The following is a 20,204-nucleotide window of genomic DNA, read 5'->3' on the forward strand; positions in this document are numbered from 1 at the left end:
AAATTCCCAGTTGCACTGGTAGGAAGGAATACTTATTTTACTTTTCTTTATCGTGAATGTATCTGATGATTGCCATTTTTTTCTTATGGGTAGGTGTGCAAAAATATTGTGTAAGTTCACTGAAGCTTGTGTATGACACTGTTCAACTTACATTTCTGTAAAGGGTTCACTTTGGATTTTTAAATGAAATAACTCATCTCTCATTATGTGGCAACAGCTGTTTAGAATGACATGCAATTTCTGTGCATATTAAGCCTTGGTACTGTATTTATTAGTTGCTTCATTTCTTTCTGGATAATGCTCAAGGCACTGTGTTGAATTCATCACAGAATCCACTATTTTACCTTGATTGTTTTAAGCAGCTAGTATCATTTTAAGTCCTTAGATTAATAACCTATAGACTTGAAATTTGGGATTTGAGGGAAATGCCGATTCCTGTTTGTTTTTTACCGTAGAATCACATCATGTGAAGTCTCCCATAAGTTCCTGTTTTACTTCTTTCTGGTTCCCATTTTCCTTTCTGGATCTTTTTTTTTTTTTTTTTTTTGGTACTAAATTTGTCTCATGCTTTTGATATTTCTCTTTCATTTATCATCAATTTGTTTTTATATACATGTTTTCTTTAGTCAGTTATTTTCTCCTTTCCCTCATGGTAACAACAGATCATCATTTTTTTCTACTAAATTTTCTTGTCATCTCCCCATCAGGGAATCGAACCCCGGTCTCCCGCGTGACAGGCGAGGATACTCACCACTATACTAACGAGGAGAATTCTACTAAATTTTCTAACTCACCTCATACTTTTGACACATTCATTTCTCTTCCACTACTCTCTCTCTCTCTCTCTCTCTCATATATATATATATATATATATATATATATATACATATATATATATATACACATATTTCTGTTTAGTCATTTTTTCCTCATTCATGAAAACAACAGATCCTTGTTTTATCCTAGTTCTTCTCTTTTTCTTTTGTCTCTGTAGCATCTCTACCCCATGGTATTATTTGTGCTAGGTAAACTCCAAAGATACCCACTCAAGACATTCTTTTCTAATTTTGATTCCAGTGATTACTGTTCAGTATTTTGTTCTCCGTATCTTAATGACGTATGTTGATATATTTCTTATTTAAAATACATTTTAGGGGCTCCTGGGTGGCGCAGTCAGTTCAGCATCAGACTCTTGGTTTTGGCTCAGGTGGTGATCTCACAGCTAGGAGACTGAGCCTTGTGTCAGGCTCTGCACTCACTGTGGAGTCTGGTTGAGATTCTCTCTCCCTCTCCCACTGTCCCTCCTGCTCATGTTCTCTCTCTTTCTCTCAAATAAGTAAATAAATCTTAAAAATATATACATATATTTTATTATGCAGTTTGTAAAATGTAATCAATTGTACATTGTTTCTCATTTATAGTCATGATCATAATAGTTTCATTTTCCTTAGGTGATAAACTAGGAAAGGAATGGAGCACATGAATAGCTTCTGTTGTTCCAATTCTAACAGTATGCAAATCATTTAGTAGTAGTAAACTTTAGCTGTAGTAAAATCCAGGTTTCCAGGCTAGGCTATTTCTATTTATAGCTTTTGAAATGGAGCATAATATTAGCTATCTCACAAAAGCCATTCAAGGTGAATAAATGGAAAAGCTTTATTAAGAGGCTTAAGTGTAAAAAATATTATTTAAGTGGTAAGTGTTTTAAAAGTACCTCTTTAAAATCTACTATCTCCTCTTAGAGTGGAAAATATGAATTTAAAGGTTGATAATATAAAACATGCAAATATAGAAACATAGACTTTATGTACATTTTATATGCCATGTATAGGTAGAAATCCAAAGTTATTTGCATCTAACTGCTTTTTAAAAAGCTGAGTGTATTGTATTATTCTTGTGATAAATGTGTTTGGGTCTTGGGACTATTTAAAATTTATATCTTAGAACATATGAATGGTCATATTTATATTTTTTGGCAGATGTTTCTTTTCCTCTCAAAATTGAGTTTTGATTGGAGAAGGCTTGACCCTTATAACTGATCAAAGTTTTCACAAAATAGAAACCCTCATTAGTATTCTGCAGTTCAGCTCCTTATATAGATAAGAAAGCTGAATCTGGAAATATGAAGTGACTTGCCCATTTCACATGGCAGCTAGAATCAGTGCACAAATTAGAACAAACAAGTTTATGTGATCCTAGTTAACTTACGGTTCAGAAGGAACTTTTGCATTTGCATCAGACTTCTTTGTGGAAGTAAACAGTTGATGCTAGAAATAGAAAAATCCATACTGAGATATAGGGACAAATTAGGACTAGGAGCGAAGGTAATAGAGCTTTCAGGGTATGCAAGAGTTACTTAGTGCTCTGGAAAAATGACCACTTGGAGGTTTTCTTTAGGGTAGCATTTTATATATCAGTTGCACTTCAAGATTTATCTTTACTTGCTTTTCATGGGTTCTGAAGAGACACACGGGTATGAATATTGGGTCAAGGTTTTATAAATGTAAAATTAATCAATATGATTCCAAAGCAATTTCATCTTGTGCTGTGATTACATTTTACAAATAACATAATGATTTTATTCCTGTCTTTGTTTGTAAAACGTATGTGTGGATACTTCTTTTGTCAAAAAAATCTATTTTTCTAAACCAATAAGCAAAACCATCTCAAAATCATTTGTAGTACTATGCCACTAGAAAGGGGTACCTGGATAGTTAGAAAGCTGGTTTTAGCATTTGCTTTCTATTTGTTTTACATCCTATTACTTCCAACAAAGTATTACCTTTTAAGCAGTGCTCTTAGCAGATTGCAGTAATAACTGATCAAAAATATAGCTTTCTTTTCAACTCTCTTCTGGAGCATCTTTCATGTAATAGGCTGAATGATGTTCATTTCTATTTTTCCCACAGCCCTTCACATGGGGCTTTACATATAATAGACACTTATAAATGTTTGCTAAATGTGGACATATGAGCTAACAATAAATATGAGAGGTCTTTATATAACCCAAAAGCAGAAAATTCAGACCCTGAAATATCTAAAGTAGTTGATGATATTGTCTTTTTTTGGGAGCTCATTAGCTATGAATTACGGAACTTGTTTATTGACATAAACTTTCAGTTTCCCTATTTAGCGTCCCAACCTATGAAGAAACTCTCCTCCATCAGAGTTTGCAATACAGCCGATTGCTCTTCTTCCACCGATAGACAACTACTGCCCAGAAACCACTAGTTCTATGTCTACTAGTTCTAGCTGTTAAAATGTGGTTAAGGAAGAACTGCATTCTTCCAACTTGCCACCCTCTGGCTATAGTTGCATATTTTGATTGAAATAATATTAACACTAGCACCACATTATAAACCTTCAACTATTTGAAGTCATTTGAAATGTTTTTCAAATCTTTTATCATACTTCCTGTAATAACTAATTTACTCTAATGTGTTACTGTCTGTTTGTTCTCTTCTCTTTGTATTTTGCCTTTATTTAAATCTATTAAGTAAGGACTTATGAATTCCAATTGTAAGAGAAATACCCTTATCAATACAGAAATTTTTCTTTATATTCTTTGATAGAATTTACACAGGAAATTTCAAAGTTTCTAAACCCTTAGAAACTTTAATTATTCATTTAGATTATTCCATATAGTCAAATACACTTTTCTTCATACAATATTATTTGGTAGCTTAAATTATTCTTATTTTTGTTATTAACTACAATGGACTCTATTTCTTTACATTGTGATACAAGGTCATTCTTGCTCCAGAGTGGAGCCCCCTAGAGGGTAATGTGATGTGTCTCTTGCCAGCACAGAGGATATTTTAGGCTCTCAAAAATATTAGATCAGTCAATCATCAAGGATATTCTCTCTGACCCAGTTTATTTAAGTGATTTATATGGAACTTAAAAGTTTAGTGTCTAAAATTAATCCTGATATTGAATCTGTTTTTTTAATTTGCTTTAGGTCCCATGGAACTCATTTAAGTTCAGAGCTTCCATGGACTTAAAGGCCTAAGTACCATGATGATCTCTATACAAATATAACAAAGAACATACTACAGCTCTTGAGGCATGAAGGGTAATGTGCAGTGAACCATAGAGAAACCATGGTAGAGTTAGGGTAGTATTTGAATTTTTGTTTCCAAAAGCGAAGCATCTAATAATAAGATAAGTGTTAATGAGGATTGCTATCTTTTTCTTGATTTGTAAATGATAGAATTTGGCCAATGCTATCTGAACACACGGTTATTCATTTGTTATTCACTTAGAATTTTGATAGAAGTTTAACTTTGATATGCAGAGAGGAAGAATAGGGTTCCCTGATGTATTTATGAATGATAACATTTGAGTTGATAAACTCCATTGCTTTCTTCAAGCTAACTCTTAATATTTGCATGGCCTGAGACACAAGTTCAAATGGAGGCACACAGGAGTCAAGTCTAAATATTAAAAATTATAAAGCAAGCTAACAAGTCTGTTAAATTATATATGACCTGTCTCCTGTCTTAACTGATACAGCTTCACAATGACTAGGAAGGCCATGTTCAAATTAAAAATTTTCTGTTACCTTGTATTTTCATGCAAGAACCAAATTCCCCACTATTGGTCCATGGCTTGCTCCTTTACTCTTTCTATTCTGATTTTGTCCAACACTATGAGGAAACTCATATAGGTACATTTATGGGCACCTTAGCCTTCCTGGCCAATCTCTGGCTGCACTCCTAACCCCTGACCAAATGCCCCCATTTGGTCTTCTTTGGGTCATAGTATGCATGGGGATACAAACATGGATGAGGTTCCCTTTAGGATCAGAATGGACCTGATGGAGATCCTTGGAATAGGGATAAATAATTTAGGAATTCTGGGCACCCAGAGAATGATCTATATTAAAAAATATGGACTTTGGGTATGTAAGACCCACTGAAGGAGGGCCAATAGGTCCTCTATAGGTCTATAGGTCTAGGACAGGTGCTCTTCTTGCCTGGGTCTAATGATTATCTGGCTTTTTAAAAAAAATTCTCCCAGAAATTGTTCTTGGGAAATATACAAATGTGTTTGATGAAAGAGTTGGCATTGTAGTTTCTGCAAAGAAAGGTATTCATATAACTCAAAAGGAAGTATCAGAGACAGAAATTAATGCAAAGCCTATGGACAAAGAGTAAGCCTATTTGATATTGATGTTCTTTGCCATTTACCTCAATTGAAGTTTCCCTTTCATGAGTAGAGATATTAGTATGACTGTGCGAGAACATGCTTATCATTGGTAGAAAAATTGAGAATGAAATTCATAGTTGTGTCCTTGTCGGATGTCATTTCTCACCTGTTGGGGTCATAGAACCAGGCTGTCAGTCTGAGAAGCAGGTGGCAATAATTAGTTCTTCAGACAAACATTAACATTGTCATCCCTGTATATGAGAGAGTTAAAGAGAGCTTTTTTCAATTCCCTTATTGGTCCTTGAAAATGCCTTTGGCATTTTGTCGTCACATCCCAGCAGGTGCCAAAGATCTGCAGGTTTCCACATTTAATACTGCAGTTTCATCTGTAGAAATTCATATCCTTTAGAGATCTATGTCATTGCAGTTGCTCATGTTTTACATAGTATAACCATCTCTGTCAGATTTAATATTGACTGAGATTTACATTATGTTCACTTTATATTTTGAAAATATCTTTTCTTCAAAGTTTAAATAGTCATTTTTAAATTGGCTAGATTCAATTTAAGAAGACTTCTGTGTGTGCTTGGGAAGTAGAACATGAGTTTAGATTTTGAAATTTTCATTTTTGGCAAGCATGGAACAGGATGTGGCCTAGTTTCAAATGTTTATTTGAAACAAAAATTTGACTGGAATTGAATACTGTGCTTTCTGGAGTGGGTTCATAAAATTTTTGACTGGTTGTTTTTGCACCTAAAATATGTATTCTTACACTGCATCCAGAAATTATTTTTTAATAATTTTAAAGGGATTACTACTGAACTTTCTTTTTAAAGAAGACAAGAAAAGCTTTTTTAAAAAAGTGTTAGCATTTTTATTGTATTTTCCATGTTATTTATGAAAATATTCATGCAATCAGAAAACTAATAGTTGATATATTTATTAAATACTAGAGAACATGCTTTAAATTTTTATATACTGTTAATAAATTTGACATAGGGGAATCTTCAATAAAATACAAGTATCAAATACATGAGGAAAAACCCTATTATGGGAAATATAGTTTTAGTAGAGAAACATTAAGATTTCCTCCAATTTTTATTATACACTGGCTCAGAAATAGCAACAAAAATAATAGTAAAAATTTCAGGTGCATACCATATTATGCAAATATGTGTTTGTGTATATATTAGGCACTGTTATAAGCACTTTATATGTTTTATCACATTTAAAGCCACTAAATAGGGGCTGTTTTTATCTCTACATTACAAATGAGGAAACTGAGGCACAGAGCACATAGTGATTTGGCCAAGATCACACAACAGTAGTATGTGCTAGATAGGAAATTTGAATCAGTCATTCTGATTTTCTTCAATAGTTGTTCTTGGAAAGTTAAGGAATTAATAAATAGTAGACACTGAAACATTTTAATATGAATAAATAGTGGAAAGAATAGTAATAGTTCATTATCCCACATAATTTTGAGCATATGAAAAGCACCAGACTTAAAGGACTCTCAGTTCCAGTCCTAGTTTGCCACTGATTGGCTGTGTGGCTCTAAATGGCTCACCTCACCCTCTCTGGGCTTCAGTTTTCTCATATAAAATAAGGAAAGTAATATCATTTCACTGAATTGGTATGATGATTAAATTAGGCATTGTATAACCTATTTTCTTCATCATAATTTTGAAAACATAGTTAGGCAGTTAGAAAAGCGTCCTGCCTTCCTTTTTCCTGCCTCTGTGTGAGCCTTCGGTTTCAATGAAAAATGGGAGGGTTGCACCAGATGTCGTCAGTGCTCTAGTGAACCCTGTGATTCCTATAAACATTGCAGCTCCTTTTAAAAATCCATTATTTCATTGCAACTAACTTGTTATTTCATTAAAACATAATCTTGGGTTTTGAAGACTGTATTTTTATAATTACTTTCTAGAACTATAAAGCTTAGAAAGAATGTGAAAGGCCTTAAACTCAAAATTCCAGGGCAGCAAAAAGTATATCTGGGTTTTATTGAACCATGTTTTAGAGATTTGTGTTGTTTGTTTATTTTGTTTTGTTTTGTTTTGTTTTGTTTTGTTTTAGAGGTTTTCACATGACTGGTTGTAATGTTCACAATATTTGAAAACACTAATGTTTTTTATTCTATATCTAAACCTGCCTTGCAAAATTTAAAGCTCTTCTTTACTTGAGAGTTAACTAGTGAAGCAGGGGTATATCTAACTGAGCTGAGTCATTTTGCTATATTTTCATTTTGTAAAACAATTATTTTCTATTTCTTTGTCATTTCTGTAAGTTTCAGAGACTTTCTGTGTATCATATATGCAGACCCAAACTGATCAGTAAATATCGGGTAATAAGTATATCTTCCTGTTTCTATACCTATCTAATTTTTTAAAAATCTCAGCATGCTATATTAGAATATCAATATAGTAGGAACTCATGTATTGTGCTCTGTATATAAGGTTGGACTTTTATCCCTAAAGCTAATCTGGCATCTAAACCTTTGCAAAAGATGGAGGGCATGTGTCCTTTTTCCCAATATAATTAAAAGTCAACAGAGAAGAAACAAGAATATGGCATAATTATAATGTATTAGAAAGTGGCAGTTGAGAACAAACTACCATTTTTTTTGTTACTTTTCAAATGAGGATATCTTTTTTTTCTGCCTGAAAAGTGATATTGTCTAAATAGGGGAAGCAGCATATCCTTAAAATTATTCATTCAGTAATCCTTGATATTATGACAGTATATAGGTGATAGCAAGTGCTATTAAAACAGTATACCTGAGAATTGTTTGTGAATGTATTTACCATGGCCTATCTTCAAATGGAAAAGATTGAATATGACATATGTGTCTGTACACAGATCAATACTGTTTGTTGTGATGTTTTCAGTTAATAAATGTCATCTGTGTATAAAATAGGGCATAGCACTTTTGCTTGCTTATTTAGCAAAAATGAATATAAAAATCTGAAAATTCCTACTAATGTATAATAAAAATATACTAAATTTTTTAAAAAGTGAAGTATATACAATGTTACATTAGTTTCAGCTGTACAACATAGTGATTCTGCAATTTTATTTGTTATGCTATGCTCACCACAAGTTTAACTACCATCTGTTACCATACAATCGTATTACAGTACCATTGCCTGTATTCCTTATGTTGTACCTTTTATTCCCATAACTTATTCATTTCATAACTGGGAGTCTGTATCTCCCACTCCCTTTCGTCTCTGGCACTGCCAGTTCACTATGTGGATGAATCTGTTTCTGTTTTCTGTTTCTTTGTTTTGCTTTTTTACATACCACATATAAGTGAAATCATATGGTATTTGTCTTTCTCATTTAACTTAGCATAATATTCTCTAGATGGATCCATGTTATGCAGATGGCAATATGACTGAATAATTATTTATGACTGAATAATATTCCACCATATATACCAAATCTTTTCCATTCATCTATTGATTCACACTTGAGTTGCTTCCATATCTTGGCTATTGTAAATAGTGCTGCAATAACATAAAAGGCACATATCTTTTCAAATTAGTGTTTTCATTTTCTTTGGGTAAATACCCAGTAGCGGATTTACTGGATAATATGGTATTTATATTTTTCATTTTTTGAGGACCTACATACTGTTTTTTATAGTGGCTTCACCAGTTTACATTCCCACCAAAGGTGCATGAGGGTTCCAGTAAAAATATACTTTGATGATACTAGGTGTTCAATCTGGGGTTATGTGACTTAAACAAATACACAAAATACATTAAATATAGCAATATCTGGCCTTGTGTGTCTCCACGATTAAAATCATGGTCTGGGGTATCTTAACGATAGCACTTCACCTATCCCTGAATTTAACCACCGTAATGGACATGGGCACATCTAAAGAACTGCTCATCTTTTAGAAAGCTATGAAGGTAGATTATGCATATATATGCTGCAGTTAGAGGAAAAAGTGATGGCATGCTTCATCAAGTAGGTGTGTCATTTAGGAACATTACATGAGTCCAAAGAGCAAATACACTAAAAGCACTAGAAATCATAATGTATATCATGACAAAGAAATATGCAATTGCTGAAAATTAGCCAAGGAACACTATTTCAATGATTTCAGTTTATTTTAGGGATTTCTATAGTGAAGTCACAGGGTAAGGATCTTATTCTGCTGTTATTTTATACCTTTAGTCCTTTGAGTATATGTTAACTGTGAACTATAAATAACTTGCCTTTGCAAGTAACTTTTGTAACTGGAAGGATGAAAAGCAGAGTCAGCACTATGGCCTTGTTTTCATTTTTTGTCTTTTTGGTTTTTTTTAAAGAATGATTCTTTCAAAGTCTAATATAAAATTACTTTGATTTTCCTTTTCCAAACTATTTATTTTTATATTTGCACATGTATTTTAATGTGCATTTTACCTTATTGTTTACATACACATACACTATCATGTGTTGAATCATGATTTCACTGATTCAGTAATGCTATCCACTTTGGTAACCTTACTGTTCTGTAGTTTTGCAGTATATACCATTTTCATCAGAGCCCTTCTTCCTGTTTCCCATAGACATATCTATTCATTGAAGAGAAAAACATAAAAATAGAGGAGAGAAAAATAGGCTTATGGTGACACGGAACAATATGGTTTATGAATTCAAATTCATAATCCTTACTCTGTCTCTCTGACAACCTTTGCTAAACTCAAATGTATTTTCCTGTTTCTCATTGAATCCAATAAAATTCGACTAGACCATTTTTCTAAAGGTTTTGTTTTCTGTAAAGGAATAATTTCTACAATATTTTTCTAAATATTTTTCTTAAGGCTAAATGGTCACTGCACTATATTATTTAGAAGTATTAATTGACAGAGAAGTAGCAATCTTTGGGAATATAGATAATATTTGGGAAACAGTTTGATTTAGAAGTTTTAACTTAGATCTTTTTCAGGCAAGTACTTAATATTTGCTGCAACTTTCACTTTCAGACTGCATTTGATGTATACATGTTGAAAATGTAACTTATTAGAACATATGGGAAACATAGCCTTTGTAAGTCAAGTATCCAGATCGTTCAAAGAATTAAGCATTCTTAAACTAGAGTGTAATCTACCCATTGCCCCAAAGATACTTGGAGAGACTATCTGCAGATAGGCTTTCTTCTGAAAGGATTCCATTTGCTTCTGTAGCTTTTCCATTGTGGGTGTTGGGTGTATATTTCTAGAAATGTAATAAATGTTCCTAATCTTTACCTAGCCACAAGGCTACTCTCTACAACCAGTCAAATAAATGAACCTATGCTTCACTAAGAAACAAACACCCACCTGGTGTTTCTGGCATGAGTTGGAGTAATACAATCAGGCAAATGGAAGGAGACCTGCGATTCAGTGATTTTGGATAAAGTAATATTTGAGAAACAGAAGTATTTTGTTGAGCTCTGTTAAGAGAAAAGGAATATTTCAAATGTAGAATATCTGAACTAATTTAGGGTTCTTAGAGGAATTTGATCTGAGCTCCACGGCAATAATAAACTATATTCATAATGAGTTTTACCTGCTTTATTCACTTTTGTTTTTACTCGTAATTCCCTTGATAATAACAGGCCCTTTTGAATCAGAGAAATTAGTTCAGGAAAAAAAAATTGGGTAGCACCAGTCCTTTAGATTAACAATTTAAATGAGTTAATAGAAACCCTGTGTTTAAATTGCACAGTCATTTGAAGGCAGAATATACACTTGAGTTTTCATGGCTGAGGAGATTTCACTGGTGCTAGAAAGCATTTTACTGGTACGGAAGTAATTGATTTAGGTTTAAGAACACAACTTCCTGTCCAAATAAATTAATCACTGATGAAAAACAGTATTGCAGGATACTCATCCAAAGCTTACATTGTTCAATTATACTTGACTGCTTTTTATCAGAGAAATTGAAGGATATAGTGACAGTGGCAGATTTAGGACTTGTCTCAAGACATGCCTCTCACAAACGTCAGGAGCCCACTGAGTACTGCAAGATTACAGACTTCCTTTCAGCCAGTAAATGCAAGAGGAAAATTTGGGCTTTAAGATAGAAGATAAAGGGACAAAAAAAGGAAAATGAGACACAGCCCAAATATGCACTGCATGATGCTCTGTATTAAGCTTCTAAGAAAAAACCTGATGTAAAAAGTAAACTCTCACTAGGTGGTCTGCTTGGGATAATTTCTGTTTTAACTTAACAAATAGTACATTGAAATTTGTAGCTCTCGTTCCAGTGATAGATTATTTTTAAATTAACTTTTTTTAAAGTTCCAATGTCAGAATTCTAATTAGATATTTTTGAAGGAAAATATTTGAATTTAGATAGACCCTGTTGATCTTATTTAACTGCTATGTTTGATTAGTTGTGCTGGTCACCACATCACTATCAGAAAGCAGATATGTTTGGAAAATGCATGTGACTAGAGTCTTACATAGAGTAGTGACCATAAGTGACCATTTATTACACCAAAATACATGAATTAAAGAAGTAAGAAGAAAATGAAACAAAGGTAAAAAGCACATGGATGGAAATGTGTAAGAATGACTTTGTAATGTAGGACCTTCAAGTATAAAAATAAAAGAAGATATAAGGGGGGGAAGTTCAAATAAATTTGATTATCTAAAAATTTTAAACTGCTTTGTATGATAAAATACTATAAATGACATCTTGAAAGAAGATATTTGCAATATATATGGTCATTGAGAACCCAATAAACTTAATATGTGATGAATACTCTTAAATCACAAAAAGGTATATATCCCAGAGGGTAGACATGGGGAGAATGAGCAAAAGGCATGAAGAAATAACTCCTGAAAACAGAAATAAAAAGATGTTCTTCAAATTATTGAAGAAAGGATTGTTAATAAAAGCAAGTGTGTGAGATCATTGTTATCTATCAGATGAACAGAGAATAAGATATAATAAGATATTAGTGTTAACTGCTGATTAGAGTGTGGTGAGACCAATGCACATATGCACCAACTTGAGAAAATATATATGAAAGCCAACTTAGAGGTATTCACATTTATAAATATTGATATAAAAGCATTGTGGTATAAAAAAAAAAAACCAATGCCAACGTAAATTTCAGTAGTAGGAGATGATTTAAATGGTGCATTCAAACAGGAAATTTTAAGCAATTATTAAAAACCATAATTTTAAAGACAATTTAGTGATATGAAAAAATATTTCTATTGTAATTAAGTAAAAACAAGAAAATGTATATTGATTATCTGAAGCCATTTTTAACATATACAAATACACACATGTACATATATAATCTATATATTTACATATAGGTGAATACTAAAGTAAAATATGCAGCTAATGTAAATAATGGAGAAGTCCTAAAAAGTGAATCTTACTGATCAATTTTCTCTTTCATTTTCAAATTTAATAAAACACATATACATATTACTATTGTAATGAAGGAAAATATAATTAGAAAAAATGAACAGTATTTTATTTACATTGTTAATAAGAGTATAAAGAAATCATTTTAATTCACATCCAATTTCTATCTCTTTTAAAGTTCTCATGCTTGTAATTTTCATTTTTTTAATTTAAAAAAAAAATTTAAAGATTTTATTTATTTATTCATGAGAGAAACAGAGAGAGAGAGAGGCAGAGACACAGGCAGAGGGAGAAGCAGGTTCCATGCAGGGAGCCCTACGTGGGACTCAATCCCGGGTCTCTAGGATCACGCCCTGGGCTGAAGGCAGCGCTAAACCACTGAGCCACCTGGCCTGCCCCGTAATTTTTATTTTTTAAGTGCATTTAAAAACACCAACCTTCAAGATGTTCCATTTAGTGAATGTGGAATGTCACTGTATCTTCCAGGTCAATGCTGTTAATTTTAAGAATAATGTATGTGAATAATGTGAATATTTTTATTGAATAGTAAGCCTTTTAAAAGTAATTTCCTTTAAGGCCTAAAGTAACCACTTCTTTTATTCCATAGCTTGCTCACTAATGTAGAATTCTGTTTATTACAGAGTTTAGTTTTTTTCCTTATTCATGGGTAATTAGGACAGCGCATGCTCTCCAAACCCACAGGATATTAATTGGCATAATTAAAATTAATTCCCAGTTTCAAATTGGAGCTGTATATGGCCATTGGAAGCTTCACACATGGTAGAGAGTCTCCTGTTCCTCAGCAGGAAACTTTTTTTCAATTAATGAATTATATTAAGAATGTCATCTAAAGACTGAATTCAAAGACATGAGAGCAAGTTCCTCCTTAAATTTGGTACCCAAAGCATACTCCTTGCCTCTCCCTAGGCAGACAGATTTTCTTGGTCAACAGGCAGTTCTCCAGATGATTCAAGAGCTGATCTCCTTCTGTTCTATGGCTCTGCCACCATTGGGTCCTTGTTCTCTGTACCACCAGGTAGAAGAAAAAGGAGAGCATGGAATGGACAGACTTGTCCCAAGAACTTAGCCTATTTAAGTGACACACATTTTATTGCCAAGGAGGAGTCATATGGCTGGACCTAACTGTAAGGGATGCTGGCAAAATGTAATCTAGTTATGTGCCAGGAAGGAAAGAAAATGGATTTTTGGTGAAAACTAGTAGTCTGTTATAATACCAGTTGCTGTGCTAAGTGTTAGGAAAACATCGATAGGTGGTGATTCAAGTCTCTATAGACTCCAGAAAACCCCTAGTCTCACAGGATAGACAACTGCATACATAAAATTCTAATGGAAACTATCTATAGGTGTGTCTTTTTTACAGGCTCTTCTATAGAATGATATGTAGAGAGTCATGCTTTAGTCTATATTTAGGTGATCTCCTTTGTTCATTCATTTATTTTTTCAGCATTCCCTTCATGATGAGTAGTCTGCATAGCTGCTCTAGAGTGTTTGAAGAAAGGAGAGAGAAAAACGAACTCACATGCATGAAAGAGTTTAACAGCAAGGGATGTAGAATCACACACCTGATTTTATATTAAGGTTTGTATCTGTATGTCCTGCAGAAATTGGAAACAATGGAATATTTACAATATATCAGAATGATCTTATTTTTTTTTAATTTATTTATTCATGATAGTCACACAGAGAGAGACAGAGAGGCAGAGACACAGGCAGAGGGAGAAGCAGGCTCCATGCACCGGGAGCCTGATGCGGGATTCGATCCCGGGTCTCCAGGATCGCGGCCTGGGCCAAAGGCAGGCAGGCGCCAAACCGCTGCGCCACCCAGGGATCCCAGAATGATCTTATTAAAAGTAGTTTATTTAAAAAATTTTTTTTCTAAATTTATTTATTCATGAGAGACACGAGAGAGAGAGAGAGAGATGGAGACACAGGCAGAGGGAGAAGCAGGCTCCATGTGGGGAACCTGACATGGGACTCGATCCCCGGTCCCCAGGCTGATCCTGGGCTGATCCTGGCAGACGACGGTGCTAAACCGTTGAGCCATCTGGGCTGCCCAAAAGTAGTTTAATGTAAATAGAACCTTGATGGAATTGTAGAACTTCAATTTTTAGAGATGAGAATAGGAAATGACATTCCAAATATTAGGAACAAGTGAGTCATTATACTTTGTAGCATCCCAGCACAAAACTCTCTGGGAAAGAAGTCAAATTATAGGACACGATCCTCAGAACTAGATCCTGTCCCTCTGTCTCACATTGTGGGATGATAGGACTTTGCTGTTTTATGACTGCCTTTTGTCAGATACCAGTCATACACACCTTCTGAAAACCATCATAATCATTATCAAATTTTGTCATAATTTTATACTTTCCTTTGATTATATTATTTCACACAATTACTATTTTATGTTCATTGTATAATTACATGGTTTCTGTTTAACAGCAATTTTCTTTTACTTTTATCCAAGATAATAAGAGCTTTAAATATCTCACTTTTACATTTATTTGTAAGAAAAGACGGCCTTCTGTAATTGGCCTTTTCTCTCTCTCTTTTTTTTTTTTTTTTTTTTTTGACTTTAGCCTGATTTTTATCATCTACTTAGAAAATCTGGACCAATTTATTACAAAGGCCTTTTTTTCAACTAAATATTATCAAACCTAAGAAGCACATAATACCTAAGCTCCTGACAGTGCTATAGCTATGACTGATTTTTTTCTTAGAATTTTACATTACTGTCTATTCAGAAAATTGAAGTGCTAAAAACTAAAGGCATAAATTGTTCAGAACACTTTTATGCTTTTAATATTATATGTTCCTCATAGGACTTACAGTCTGAAAGAAGCTTAATTTTTTAACTTTTATTTGGGGCCTTAAAATTTTAGTTTGCCTGCATTCTAGAAAAATAAACGAAATGGAACTGAGAAAGACTTCCTTTGAGAGCATATAGTGACAACTTTCTAATATTAAAACAAATAGTGCCCTTTTATACAGATCTTTTTGAACAAGATCTGCATATTTACTGTTTGTAGAATGAAGAAACAGGTCATGGTGTGGCCGCAGTAAGGAGGCCATTCAAAAGGCAGGCTGCATGTATGAGACCTTCTAGTCCACTGTTTGAAATACCTACTTTATAATTTAATTGTACAGTGACCATTCATTTGCACCCTGTACTCTAATTATGTATCTTGGAACAGAATTTGACTCATGGTATATCACATTTATGTATAATTGTCAGAAATGACAGGTTACCAGTTTTATAGTAGGCAAAGAAATCCCACCTGGAAATGTCAACCAAGAAATGGGAATAGACGGAAATTAGCACAGTCAGGGGGACTAATTGGGATAATTATCCCTATTCACTTATTCTTGTTTCTACCTACATATATCTTCTGCAGGGGCATTTAGCACATCAAGTAGTGCAAATGAATGAGGATAGGGCAGACTTTTTTCTAGTCAAGATTAGCATAGATTCCTGGGGATCTGAGCCCAGGGGCCTGACGTTGTTAGCTTCCATGTCCAGGAGAGCTCACCTGAGTTGGGCTTATCAGAATCAGGCTCAAGAGTCTCAAATTCGGGGAGAGTCAATAAGAAGTCAAGTGAGAAGCCTTGTTACCTCCCACCCATCCTTATCCTAGGCTGGGGGACATGCATGCAGCTCTCAGCCTTAGTAAAGAATTCTCTTATACCAATGAACCTGGCAGCGGTTCCAGCATGCAGGCTGGAAATAAACACCAGAGATAGTAAGTCAGAAGTCTCCCACTTGATGGTCATTAGCTTTTCCAGATGGACACAAAAAAATTTCATCTGAATACCATGCTCCATAATAGCTCCATAGATGACCAGGCCTGGCTCTGTTTTTCTTAGGCTTCAAGAGAAGCAGAGCCTAAAAGTTATCTCTGACATCTGCATTGTCTTGTGGAAGCAGGAATTGACTGTATTTTTGTCACCAAAACAGTAATATGTGGTCATGTAAAATACTTTCATACATTCAGCTTATTAAAAGAAGAGAGTTGGGATGCTCAAACAACAAGGCACTGTGAAATTTTTCTTAGATAGTAAATTACTAATGTGAAACAAACAATATCTGTGAGATTTCCAATAAAAGGAAGCAAAGTTTCACATGTGGCAAGGAATTCACTTACAAATGTTAACATACTAAAGTCAGGGTAATTATGTTGAGTAGAGGTACCTAAGAATGAGAACTCTTTTATGGCTTTTTTTTCAGCTATATTTTAATTATAAAAATAATTTTTAGCATTGATTTACTATTTCGGTATGGCCATATCAAAGGATAATTAAAACATTACAGAATTTTAATTTTTGTGAAAATTAGGAATTGATTTTGTTTTACCCAGATGAACCACTAGCATGAGAAGGGGAAAAATGAGAAAGCTAATTTAAAAAATCTTTACAAGAATCTTTTTTTTTCCCTTGAGCATTGGGTGCTATATTTGGTAATTACCATTTTAGTTATAGAACGTGTCTGATGCAAAGTTCTTAGATGTTACTAGAGCCTATTATTACTGGATTTCACCATTTAATTCTATATAAGAGATTGGCAAAATGGAAAAATACACCTTTGCTGCCATTTAATTAAACACATTTCAACTTCTAACACATTGTAGTAATTTAAAGATTATGATCAAGCTTTCCAGCCAAGCATATAGTGCAAATAGATATTAGTTGAGGGGGAAAAAAAAAAGGCTAGTATATTGGTTTTTGATGAATGCAAATCTCTGCCTCAATTTATATTATGTTTCTGTGTTATGATTTGTAAGATTGGAGGGAAGACAATGATCATCAAGTCCTAGTAAAATATGTGTGTGTTAAATTCATTTTTTTTCTCTATCACCTCTATAGTCTTTATTGATGTTGATCTCTCAACTTATCCTGAGAGAACTATTCAGCAGAGCTTCATTCCTGTATTCATTAGGAGTGAAAGTATTTATTATGGGTGAAAAAAAGATACTTCTGGAATTCAGAAAGCTGGAATCAGACTTTGGTAAAAGTTGTTAAAAATAGAACTTAATGAAAATGGAGTAGATATTATTGGGTTTGGGGTGGTATTTTTCCTACTTTACTTAAATTAGTTTTTTTTTTTAACATTTTGTAGCAAACCTAAATTGCCCATAGTAATGAAGTCTAAAACCAAATACATCTTCTGTATGTTTTCTTTTACTTTTTAGTTTGTTTTGAGTCTTTGCATAATTTTCTGTGTCTTAATAATACTGTGTTTTCTTATAATTACTTATCCTATATTTGCAAAATTTATGAATTATTTCCTGAAGCCAGCTCTCCTTGCTTCATATAAGTGTAGAAAGCCTTACTTTTATTCATTTCCCCCTACTTATTTGAGGTATTTATGCTTTGTTTCAAGATCTTCATTTACTCATTCATTCTGAAAGTCATCTGAATTCCTTGCTGTTCTGTGGTTTCCCAAATTTCTATGGGGAAAATACTGACAACAGGAGACTTGTGAAGATTGCTCAGGGTTTAATATATCAGAATATATATATATATATATATATATATATATATATATATATATATACACCCTTTTCTATATATACCCTTTCATCTTCTCATATAGAAAATAAAACTTCCTTGATATAATTTGTGACTGCATTTCATAACTAACTTCTGAATAAAATAGGATTGCTGGTATGACTCCCATAGCTATTTAATTTGCTTTACTGTTTCAGTTAACCAAGACATATATTTTTTTTCATTGAATGGCTTATACTACTTTATTTAGGAAGTTCTTTTTTTTTTTTTTTTTTTTTTTTAAGATCTTACTTATTTATTCAAGAGAGAAACAGAGAGAGAGAGAGAGGCAGAGACACAGGCAGAGGGAAAAGCAGGCTTCATGCAGGGAGCCTGATGTGGGACTCGATCCCAGATCTCCAGAATCACGCCCTGGGCTGAAGGCAGCACTAAACCACCGAGCCACCCGGGTTGTCCATATTTAGAAAATTTTAAAACTTGGACGAGTAGAGAATGCCGTACTTGAAATAAGTCATGCAGTTGTCCTATCTCTGAAGAAAAGAACATTGTACCTGAAAATTTTGTTTTGCTCAGCACTTTCCATCAATGTAAGAATTATGCCTTTAGTTTCTGATATTCTAGTCAGTTAGACATATTTAGGAGTCATGTTACCCAAGATTTGTCAGTCTAAGGTGATTTGTGGCCTTATGGGAATCTCTTCATTTTTTTGCACTTATCTTCTCTCTACATGTCTTGATTCTAAACTGTGTAATCTTATTTTCAGTGTTGTTCTGAAATACTGGACATGAATTTATACTTATTACATTAAAATGTAGTATCCATAAAAGTCTCATGCTGGTTTTGCTCATGAGCATATCTAAATTCCTAGAATAATTGCAGTCACTTAACCAGTGTTGATACGTATTTGTGGAATAAATAAGCTCTTTCAGGTATTTGAATCTCAGCTTTCTGTAGGAGTCTTCCTGAGACTCCCACTCTATCTTCCAGTGCCTAAGCTACTGGAGCCATAGACATAGCTCCCAAGTTATAAAACTCAACCCTATTCCTGCTACTTTTAGGCCTGTGGAGAGCAAAAAGGAATTTAGACAAAAATAATTTCTTTTCTACATTATATATGTTAGGATTATTTTCATTTTCATTGAAATATTGCACCTTTTAAGCCAAATATAGTGAATTATATCCAGGTTAGCTGGAAATAGTATCTTAAAATCTGGGCGAAATGTATAGTTTTTTCCCAAATCATTGGAAAAAAAGAAGAAGAAGAAGAAGATTGCTTTCTACACATGTATTAAGACAACTTTTATGTTACTACATTTGCTCCCAAATAGTTAATAGAGACAATATAGAAAAGATACGCCCCCATAAGCAGTATGATACAAGATAATAGTGGTGCACTGATAAGTTAATGCTTTCTTTCTTTCAGGTAAATTTCATTTTTAGTTATTATTTCAGAAACTTGATTTTATTTACCAGCAAGGTTGCAATTTAGCTGTTCTACAAGCAGTTCGGAAGTATTTATCACCAATTGATTCTATGGCATGCTGACCAGAATATTTATGAAATAACACAAATTTGAAATTATCCTGTATAACCATGTTTAAAATGAAAATATGGAATATTTTAATTTATTGATTAATATTAATGTGGATAGGAGATATGCATTCCATTTATTGACACATTAGGTACATAGATTGTTCAATGTAATTATGCCACAACATCTCAAGAAATCTTAAAGTTAAGTCTTTTTTTTTTAAGGTCCATATTAATCCTTTGGTGAAAACTCTTCCACAATACACAGCAAAACTCTAAAGTAATGCTTGAATTTCTAATAAGCATTCCAAAATTCAAATATTCAAGAAAATTTTCTCTCTTTCAAATTACACTAAATTGTTAGAGGGTTATATACTTATTATAATAATGCTATCATTGCTATAGTCCTCTTTTGAAATTATTATTATTTTATATCTGTACCTTGCTTTGGGCCAAGACTATATAAATGATTTTTTTAATGACTTAGTGTATGTGGTTCATAAGGTTGAATCTGATTTGATTTCAAGGCATAAACCAGAAATTACTTTTTTGGTTAAGACTCTGATGTAAGCCTGATTATGATTTTTCTTATTTGCCTTTCTCATAAAAGTAGAATGTAGAAT

General features: G+C 33.2%; 1 protein-coding gene and 1 non-coding gene across 40 annotated transcripts in view; one reads left to right on the forward strand and one right to left on the reverse strand.

Annotated features, from left to right (window-relative positions):
* Positions 1–20,204, forward strand: part of MAGI2 (membrane associated guanylate kinase, WW and PDZ domain containing 2) — a 1,307,576-nt gene that overhangs the window by 46,218 nt on the left and 1,241,154 nt on the right. The gene's annotated exons all lie outside the window — the stretch shown is intronic.
* On the reverse strand, positions 697–768 carry TRNAD-GUC (transfer RNA aspartic acid (anticodon GUC)). The gene has a single exon. It is a non-coding gene; the product is annotated as a tRNA-Asp (tRNA).

The sequence above is a fragment of the Vulpes vulpes genome, chromosome 5 (genome assembly GCF_048418805.1).
Source record: "Vulpes vulpes isolate BD-2025 chromosome 5, VulVul3, whole genome shotgun sequence".
NCBI classification, from domain to species: domain Eukaryota; kingdom Metazoa; phylum Chordata; class Mammalia; order Carnivora; family Canidae; genus Vulpes; species Vulpes vulpes.